This window comes from Copadichromis virginalis, linkage group LG23 (genome assembly GCF_057382275.1).
Source record: "Copadichromis virginalis isolate Kocher_CV1m ecotype Utaka linkage group LG23, C_Virginalis_male_GT1.1, whole genome shotgun sequence".
NCBI classification, from domain to species: Eukaryota; Metazoa; Chordata; class Actinopteri; order Cichliformes; family Cichlidae; genus Copadichromis; species Copadichromis virginalis.
Window position 1 is genome coordinate 15,877,545 of NC_140639.1, and position 9,886 is coordinate 15,887,430.

Consider the following 9,886-nt stretch of genomic DNA (forward strand, 5'->3'; position numbering starts at 1 on the left):
CTTTAATTTATGGTGGAAAAAAACTACTTTAGTCACTCGTGTTGTATGAATGAGCAGTTCTTAGGAAAGCTAAGACCCACAACTTGCACAGCCACTTTGAACAGGAACAATCACACATCCATTTGGTGAATGTATTCTTCTTGCTGTGCTCTTTTCAAAAAGGAACTTTATTTCTCCTGCATGTGTTTAGGAGACATCTCTACCCAAAACAGTTACACTCTATCCAGACAGAAGCAAATGTAAAATCAGTGCAAAGACACATTAAAGCAGGAGTACCATCAAGAGTGTGCTAATATAACTTTTCACTCATTTAGCAGAAAAACAAACGCATCATTTCTTTTGAAAATTTTACAATAACACTTTTGCTGAAGCCTCTGACTGATTTGCTTCCACAATGTTTTTCCAGCTCTTCCCCAATAAACTTAGGAATTTAAATATGGAGACTGCTGGTCTTTCCATCCAGTGTTTCAGGTTATTATCTCGCTATACACTAAACTCCTGGCTAGCCAGTCTTACTCGCTTTGTTATTGCCTGTTTCCTCACCATTCTAGCAATACACACAACTACTTCCTGCAATGCATTATAATCCTCATTATTGCAGAGAGTGTAGTAAAATTTTATCAAATACAACCAGAGGGTTTTTTATTCTCCTGTGGGAATTATTGCGATCGCTTTCAAATTGTTATTATTTGATATTGTTATGAATGCAGTAGGTTTCCTGGAAATAAGGTCTGTTTTCTGAAAATTCAGACGATTTTTAGTTTTTGATGACAGCCTTTATTAAACAGTACAAGGGTAAGCACTTTATCACTTAGCCAATATGCAGTTTAGGGTTAAAGGCTGAACTTCAATAAAACTGGGAAAATATTGGTATGAATAATAATGCTTTACATGGCTAATATAAGCATCATTTTCTCAATTTGATGAAAACAGCAACCTTATGTCTTTGTACTGAGTATACATACAGGGTTCTCTCTGCATGACGTCACACTGGGTCAAGGGGAGGAGACACACTGACCTGCTCCGTGAGACGCCGTGTCCTCAGGAAGAAACCCAAAAGACATCCAATGACCACAGCCATCACTGACATGATGAGGAGCCCGTTCTGCTTGCAAACATTCTTCACCCTCACCCACACTGCATCCAAAGCCATGGCCATTGTGAGTCACCTGTCGTCTGTCCTCTCAGCAATCCATAAATATGGCCCAACCAAAGCTTTAAACTCCAGGTGTAAGAATGAAGGAAAAATATAAAATGAATGAAGAAAATCTATGCAAAATATCCACTCCTCTGCGACGTTTTAAAGCACCTTTGGGCTCAGCATTCCTCTTGTCTTTACGCTGCAGCAATCTGCACTAAGCTAAGAGGATCCTCTCACTTTCCAGGCATGTCCTCCCATCCTGCCCCACCCATCAGCATCCCTGTGTGGGCTGACCCACTGTGAGTGGGTGGGAACAGCTGGCAACCATGTCACAGGGGGTTAAAGATTCCCAATCCTGTTATAGTGCAACTGTATTAAATAGGTCTGAAGCTGGATTAAAAGTCCATGAACAATTTGACAAAGGTTAGCAGAGTAACCTTACGGACCCTCTGAGAAAACAGGGGGATATGTCTCACACACAGTGGTCATAGAACTGCTTTTTGAAAACTTTATGTTGGCTAAATCAGCAAAGCAGAATTGATGATGATCCTGGGGTTTGCAACCCAGTATCACCAAGAACAATGCTCATACAGGATTTTGGACAATTTGCTTCCAAACCTTGTCACCATTTTACTATACCCAAATAAGATCTTCCTCAACCTTAAACAAATTCAATGAAGATGTTTTAATTAACAATTTTCACTATTTGGGCATTTGTGCCATTTGTGTCAGTAAATGAACTACACTAATCTCTCATATCATCTAACAATGTTATTTCAGTTCCCTGAGGTTTGTGGGCATCCATTTATATACCACTCTCTTAAGGTCTTAAGCATCTCAGTCAGGTTTAGGTCTGGACGTCTGACTGGTCCATTGGAACATCTTGATTCTTCAGTCATTCTGTTCTGCTGTGCTTTGGATTATTGTCCTGTTTCATGACCCAGCTTTGGCCTAGTTTTAGCAGACCGACAGATGGCCTCATATTCGACTCTAGAATACTTTTGTAAACAGTGGAGTTTATGGTTCAACTCAGCGACTGCCCAAATCATCAGCCCTCCAACACCCTACTTGGCAGCTGGTAGGACATATGGTAAATGGAGTGATTCTTATATAGCGCTTTTCTACTCTCCTCTATACAACACGCCTCATTCACCCATTCACACCCACTTCTATACACAAGTGCAAACTAACCTGCATTCACACTCCGATGAACGCATCGGAGGACAATTTGGGTTAGTATCTTGCCCAAGGATACTTGACATGCAGACTGGGGAAGCCAAGGATCGAACCACCGACCTTGCGATCAGTAGCTGATCTGCTCTACCACCTCAGCCACAGCCACCCAATCTCATCTGTCCTGATGTCTTCTGGTTTCTTCAGATACAGCTTTGCCACTCTTAGCCATGCTGCCACGTTCCTTTTTAGAGAGAATAGGCTTTCTCCTGGCAACCTTTCCAAACATACCACATCATACGTATTCAGTTTCCTCTTAACTGTATGTTACTTCTAAGATGCTAAATGAGGCCTGTAGAGTTGAGACATATTTGTCTTGAATGTTTTCCACTTATTAATAATCATTCTCACTGGAGAATCGTGGACTAAATTGTTTGGAAATGATCTTATAGGCCTTCACAGACTGATGGGCTGCAGCACTTGCTTCTTAAAATCACTACTGATCTCTTTTCTCCTTGGCATTGTTTTAATGTACACCTGAATGCTGGAGCTCAGAAAACTGCCAAAACATCTGCTTTTATAGAGGTTTCACACTTTAGATGCCGATGAGCATTTAATCAAGTGCATTTGATTATCAGCTCTTGTCGCTAGTTACTTAATTTCCTGAGAGCAGAAGGGGTGTAATTAGTTTTTCACGCACTGCTTTTAGCTTAGTTTTTGTTAAATAAATAATTATATCATGTGATAAGTCATGTTTTGTAGCTTATCTGAGGTTATATTTGAAGGAAACGGTTTCCAAGGCCTAATCCGTGGATCGACTTCCTTCGAGGCGTGGACGTCTATATCAGCAGAGAATGTCCCTTAGTCTGTAACACAGTCAAATATATTCTCAAGCAATATTCAAGCATGCCATTCAGCGTGTTAGTACGAGCTCGGGAGCAGCTTGGGAGAACAAGAAAACAGAGACTGCTTTAGATTGTCTTCCCAAATTGACTCAACTTTATTCACAAGTACAACAGTTTATATAGAGGGTAAAATTCATGAGACAGCAGATTATCAGTTTAAACCAGTACAGACCAAGATAAGGGAGCGTCTTCCTGCCCTTGGGTGAAGAAGCATCCTTTGTGTAGTTTATTAGTTCAGCTACAATTGTGATTATCTCAGCGACATATTTTCAAGGCACAAAACAAAGAGTTCTTTCATTAGTGAAATCTGAAACAAACCATTTGGCCTTCAACAGGCGTCTAAAAGATTAAGAAACTAATGTAGCTGAGGGAGTGATCTCTGTGGTATTTCAACCTTGTACCAGCCTGTGATTCTCACACATCAATTCTTGGGTCAAAGAGAAAAATAACTAAAACAAAGGGGCCTTATTGAATGACAGAGTTTTCCTGCATAATGTCACTATAAAACAATATCCAGTAAATGCTACCATGGTACTAAAATACCTAACAGTTCCCCTCTTTTATTATTTTTAAAAATAATAACTCAAATAGAAAGGAAAAATCACAAATGTAATAACATAATATAAAAAGCAAATCATAAAATGTAATAGTTCACAACCTAATGTTCAATATACACATCAGGAACATCATTGGTAACATCTGGCACATCCTCAGGATCAATTTGTGCTAATTGCAAATACATTGAAGTAGCTGTACTAGTAGCTATATGGGTTATCATTGAAAATGTGGCTTGCAGAAATTTGAACAGGGTTGCACTTTACAATACGAAATAGTAAATAAAAATCCTAAGGTTAATGCAGTAGATATGATTAATAACCTAAATATATAAAAAAGACAGTTCTTTAGTCGTCTTCTGGCCTGGTCCCAGGTTCGAGAGACACCGTATAAGCGTCGTGTGATGACAATGGGCATTTCATTTTCTCCATTATCAGGATGAAACGAGTCTATCTTTATCAGGTTAGACATTGTGTGGTACTCTAGGCTTTCTGTTCCTGCTGGATGTTCGAGTACCTTGTTGTTGTTCTTTCAGGCGTTGTGTGTTAATCAGTGATTGTGTGTGTGTAGGTGGATTGGATCCGGGCGTTGGCTCGCCTGAGTCGTCATCTACTTGATCCGACGCCTTAGGTGGTTTGGTGGGGCTGGTCTTAACCCTGCTGGCATGAATCCACTGAGGTTGTCCATCTGTTAGGATGCTGGTTCTCGTCACTGCAAGTACAGTCTGGGGGCTGGAACACGCGGCCTCCCCGAGTGCCCTTGGTTTTAGCGACTTTACCAACACCGCATCTCCTGGTTTCCACGGATGGGTTGGATCTATGGAAGGGAGAGGCTGAGAGAGACAAACTTTCTGATAGTTATTATTCAGTGTTTCTACCAGGTTATGAACATAGTCAGACAATGCAGTGTCTATGTCCCCTTCCAATAGCGGTGCCCCTCTGGAGGCTGACCATGGTGTTGGAAACGGTCTTCCCATGATTATTTCAAATGGAGATAATTTGGTTGCAGCGGATGGAGTCATTCTAATCTCGCAGAGGATTTGAGGAAGTAGTTTGATCCAGGTCATTCCTGTTTCTATCATTGCTTTAGTCAGGCGATTTTTTATGGTCCTATTCATTCTTTCTACAACTCCTGAACTCTGAGGGTGGTATGGCACATGATATTTCCAGTCTATTGCTAGAGTTTTAGCACACTTTTGAATTACTTCTGATGTGAATGAAGGTCCTCTATCACTGTTAATTTGGTGAGGTATTCCAAATCTGGGTATTATTTCATTGCATTCTATCATATATTTTTTACAGGACTTTTTAATCAGCCTACTTTCCTTATCACAAATAGTATTTAACATTTCTACTGACCTGTTTTCTGGCGATAATCGTTCGGGATAGGGCTCCGGAAATACATTAGGATGCATTAAAGTTATAGTTCTTAAGTTCGAGACAAAATCAGTCACGTAAGCACTTCCGCATGTTCTGGATACGTAATCATGGAAGTCTTCATTGATTCGCGAGCGTGGGTTAAACGTAACCGGAAGTGGGAGTCGTACTGAGCCGCTATTTGTGATTTTATATTTTATTTTTTTCGGTTTTACAGTTAATTTTGAGTTTTTATCGGACCCGTCTAAGGTCTTTGAATTATTCTGACCCATGGTCAGTGATTTCCAGAGGGGTTTAGGCGCTTGAAGGTTTTAAGTTAGTTTTTATTTTGCTGTGGCACACCTGAGGTTACTTGATTTTTTTGCTAGCAATTTTATCTTTTTAGTGAGCAACTTCTCACTTTTTAACGAGCAACTTCTTAGTTTATGACAGCAGGCAACTTCCTGTGTTTCTATGTGGGCCACTAACGAAGGCTCCTCAGCGTATCCCACTTGTTACTATGTGGGCCACTGAAGAAGGCCTCGTCAGCGTATCCCGTTTCTATGTGGATCACTGAGAAAGGCATAACACAGTCTTATAAAATAAAAGACGAGTGCCTACCTTCGTCAGGATCCCACTTCTGACACCAAAATTGAAGGAAACGGTTTCCAGGGCCTACTCCGTGGATCGGCTTCCTCCGAGGCGTGGACGTCTATCAGCAGAGAATGTACCTTCACCTATCAGCAGAGAATGTCCCTTAGTCTGTAACACAGTCAAATATATTCTCAAGCAATATTCAAGCATGCCATTCAGCGTGTTAGTACGAGCTCGGGAGCAGCTTGGGAGAACAAGAAAACAGAGACTGCTTTAGATTGTCTTCCCAAATTGACTCAACTTTATTCACAAGTACAACAGTTTATATAGAGGGTAAAATTCATGAGACAGCAGATTATCAGTTTAAACCAGTACAGACCAAGATAAGGGAGCGTCTTCCTGCCCTTGGGTGAAGAAGCATCCTTTGTGTAGTTTATTAGTTCAGCTACAATTGTGATTATCTCAGCGACATATTTTCAAGGCACAAAACAAAGAGTTCTTACATTAGTGAAATCTGAAACAAACCATTTGGCCTTCAACAGGCGTCTAAAAGATTAAGAAACTAATGTAGCTGAGGGAGTGATCTCTGTGGTATTTCAACCTTGTACCAGCCTGTGATTCTCACACATCAATTCTTGGGTCAAAGAGAAAAATAACTAAAACAAAGGGGCCTTATTGAATGACAGAGTTTTCCTGCATAATGTCACTATAAAACAATATCCAGTAAATGCTACCATGGTACTAAAATACCTAACAATATTTACCTCATTTTATTTTTTTTTCTTGTCCTGATAAGTAAAACCTTAAGCTCTAAAGAGGGTATACTTAATTTGTTTTTCTACCATTGCTTGTGTTTGACATATTATATATTATATATGTGTTTGGATATTTAAGAAAATAAAAAGACATTTCTTCATTACCTGCCTGTTGGAAGGAAACAAGAAGTAAAGAAAAGATGCAAGCAAGTGTAGAAATTGAAGCGAGATGTTAACATAGACAAAGCGTGCACACTAAAGAAGGTGTTGTACCAAGAAGAGATACCTAAAGCAAGGCAGGCGATCACAGTGGAGTGAAACACACAAGGACAGGAAGTGAAGACTTTACCAAAACCAAGTGAGGTGAGTGAGTCAAAACAAAAGTCTGCGGTCTGGGGTGTGGGGCCTCCCTGCTGCTGCGGAGTCGGGGTGGTCTGCCTCTCCCCACCGCAGGGAAAAGGGTAACACCACCTGGGTCTGGGTGCAATTTCCCCCTCCAGGGGCAAGGGTACCTAGACCCGGTTTGTAGAGTACGCTTGGGGAGTGTGATTGTGTGTACAGCGTCTCTTTATGTCTGTCTCCACGTTGGTTGAGTGTGGAGTGAGTGCATATGAGAGCATGAGGGTGGGAATGGATGTTTGTGTCTGTGTGTGCCTGTATGTCTGTGTCTATATGTCAGGTTGGGTATCAGACGCCACCTCTCTGGGGACACCTCAGGCCCTCCAAGGTTTGGAGGCCTATCTCCACCCACCACCACTTCCCCTGCCGGTGGCGGACTCCCTCAGGTGTCGGTGTGTTGGTGGTTCTTTGTGTCTGGGGGTGGGCGTCCGGGTACACACCGGCTCACTCCTTGGCGGCCGCTTGTCGGGGCCTGGGGCCTGGGGCTCGCTCGGGCCCCTTTGGAGGTGGGGTGCCCCCGGCCTCTCGGCCTGGGGCTCGGTCACTCAGGCACAGCTGGGGGCCAGCGGAGCTCACGGGCGCGTCACTGCAACTCCCCCTGGCTTCTGCTCCGCGGCTGCTGGGCGAGCCCTCATCTGGGACTCTCCTCGGCTCTTACTGGAACAGTGGCGCGGCTGCCCCTCTGTTGGTCTTCCATGGTCTCTTGTGTTCTGGGGGCCTCTGGATGTCTGGAGTTTTGATCTCCTCCATACCCGCTTCACACCCTGGAGGACGGGGCTGTGGCCCCCCCACACTCCCTAGCAGATCATTACATGGAGAAACCTTTGGAATGCAAGCATGCTGATCCACACAGGTATGCACACATGGGTATTCACAGACGCGGACTAAAGCCTTCTTGGCTGCTGCCTCAAAGCACACTGTGCGCTGTCTATCTTGCGTGCTGCACAATATCGTTTATTATTTAGTAAATATTGATATCTATGACTAGCTAGTTTATTGTGATGGTGCTTTGTTTTCTCTATTATTATGTTACTCTTTGTTGTTTGCTGTCTCCTCTGTTTGTTTTTTTTGTTTGTTTGTTTTTTTTTCTCCATACAGGTGACCCAGGAGTTCTTTTTTTTTTTTTTCTCTCTCTTCCCCCCCCTTCTCACCGTCTCTTCTCCCCTTTGGTTTTCTTTCTTTCTCTCCCCCTCTTTCTCTCATTCATTCCCCCTGTCCTATTTATTAAAAAAAAAAAAAAAATGACAAAGGATGAACTGAAGCTCTGCCATCACGTAATGTCGCATACTGCTGTTTCTGATGTCATTTAAAAAAAAAAAAAAAAAAAAAAAGTAAAAGGAAAGCAAAAAGGAAATGAAACAAAGAAGAAGATGACCTTGGGAGCAGGATCAGGTGTGATAGTCTAATCCTCAGGATAACAGCTGCGATTTGCTACTTAACCTTCTCTTAGAAAAAATTACTTTGACATGATTAAGAACAAAGAGAAACTATTTTGTTTAAAATCCACATCTCATTCTTTCATATATAATACATTCTGAATATATACTATATACCCCTCATTAAATTACAATTCAAGTGAAATTAATTTCTAACCTCTTTTTTATCTCTCGAGCCATGCCAGGCAACTTCTGGTGAAGCACAGAATGAATTTTGAGAAACAGTTAAATGAGGCATATAATTCAAGTTCATACAGAGGTCATGTTCAGCTATTATTGTTACGGCCGGGACCGTTTCAGACGAGTGACAGGACTCAAACGCAAGACGCCGAACAGCTCGTAAATATATTTTAAGAATAATGTTTAATGTGCACACAAAATATTCATAAACAAAAGGTGAGCGTAGACGTTAACTAAATAATGATCTGGTCCGGGTCCGGGGATTGGACTGGAAAGCAAGTCACAAAAGGTCCAGGGAAAGGTCGGGGTCACTGTAACAGAATGCAAATGTTCAAAACATAGATAAAGGAGGCATATGAATATGTTGTTTGGCTCAAAATCCTCCTTCGTACTGTGTACTTGCCAACGGAGGTCGGAGATAACATAGAGGGGGAGTAATCCGGGTGTGTAAATCCAAAAACTCCTGGCGTGGAGGCAGAGAGGCAGGTAGGTAGTTTTGGTGGTAGCCTGAGGGACTGCCAGAAGGTCCAGCATCCAAGTAGAAGCTCTTCGCCAGGGGTTTAACAGTTAGGTGTAGCTGAAAAAGGGAGGCGCACAAAAAACAAACATACAGTGAAGCAAAAGTGATTCACAAAAAAACACGTAAGGAAATTATGGTGGTGGCCTGCACTGACTGATGTTTAGCAGAGAATCTGGCGAAGAGAGATTGAGAACGCTGGCCTTATGAGTCCCCCGGCTAATTACCCACAGATGTCAACGATCAGCAAAAACCACTGAGGCCCCTCCCAGGGGTGGAGACGCCGGCTCGGAGGGAGACACACTGGCACACACCCGGACCATGACAGTACCCCCCCCTCAAGGGACGCCACCCGGCGGCCGACCAGCACCCGCCCCACGACGTGACCTAAGAAAATCAGAAACCATCACAGAGTCAAGCATCAAAGAACGAGGAACCCAAGAACGCTCCTCCGGCCCATAACCCTCCCAGTCCACCAAAAACTGCAGCCCCCTACCCCGCCGCCGCACATCCAGAATGCGCCGGACAGAAAACGCAGGATGCCCGTCAATGAGCCGGGCGGGAGGCGGGGGCACCGGAGGCGGGCACAGATGACTAGACACCACCGGCTTCACCTGAGAAACGTGAAAGACCGGGTGAACCCTCAAGGCAGCAGGCAAACGGAGCTTGACAGCCGAAGGGCTGAGGACCCTGTCCACAGAATAGGGGCCGATGTAACGAGGAGACAACTTGCGGGAGGATGCCCTGAGAGGGATGTCTTTCGCAGCGAGCCACACCTTCTGTCCAGGTGAGTAAACAGGCGCAGGAGACCGGCGACGGTCGGCACAGCTACGTTGGCGAGCCACAGCTCGCAACAGCGCCTCCCGCGTACGAGAC

The 9,886-nt window shown here is 43.4% G+C and overlaps 1 long non-coding RNA gene across 2 annotated transcripts; it reads right to left on the reverse strand.

The window, feature by feature from the left end:
- Positions 1-3,290: 3,290 nt before the first annotated feature.
- On the reverse strand, positions 3,291-6,477 carry LOC146680528 (uncharacterized). 2 transcript variants are annotated; one of them, XR_014918157.1, is made up of 2 exons: positions 5,751-6,477; positions 3,291-4,606 (listed from the first exon to the last, which is right to left on the reverse strand). It is a non-coding gene; the product is annotated as an uncharacterized LOC146680528 (long non-coding RNA). The 2 variants fall into 2 exon arrangements; XR_014918156.1 differs by lacking the exon at positions 5,751-6,477 and adding an exon at positions 5,133-5,563.
- Between the last annotated feature and the right edge of the window lie 3,409 nt (positions 6,478-9,886).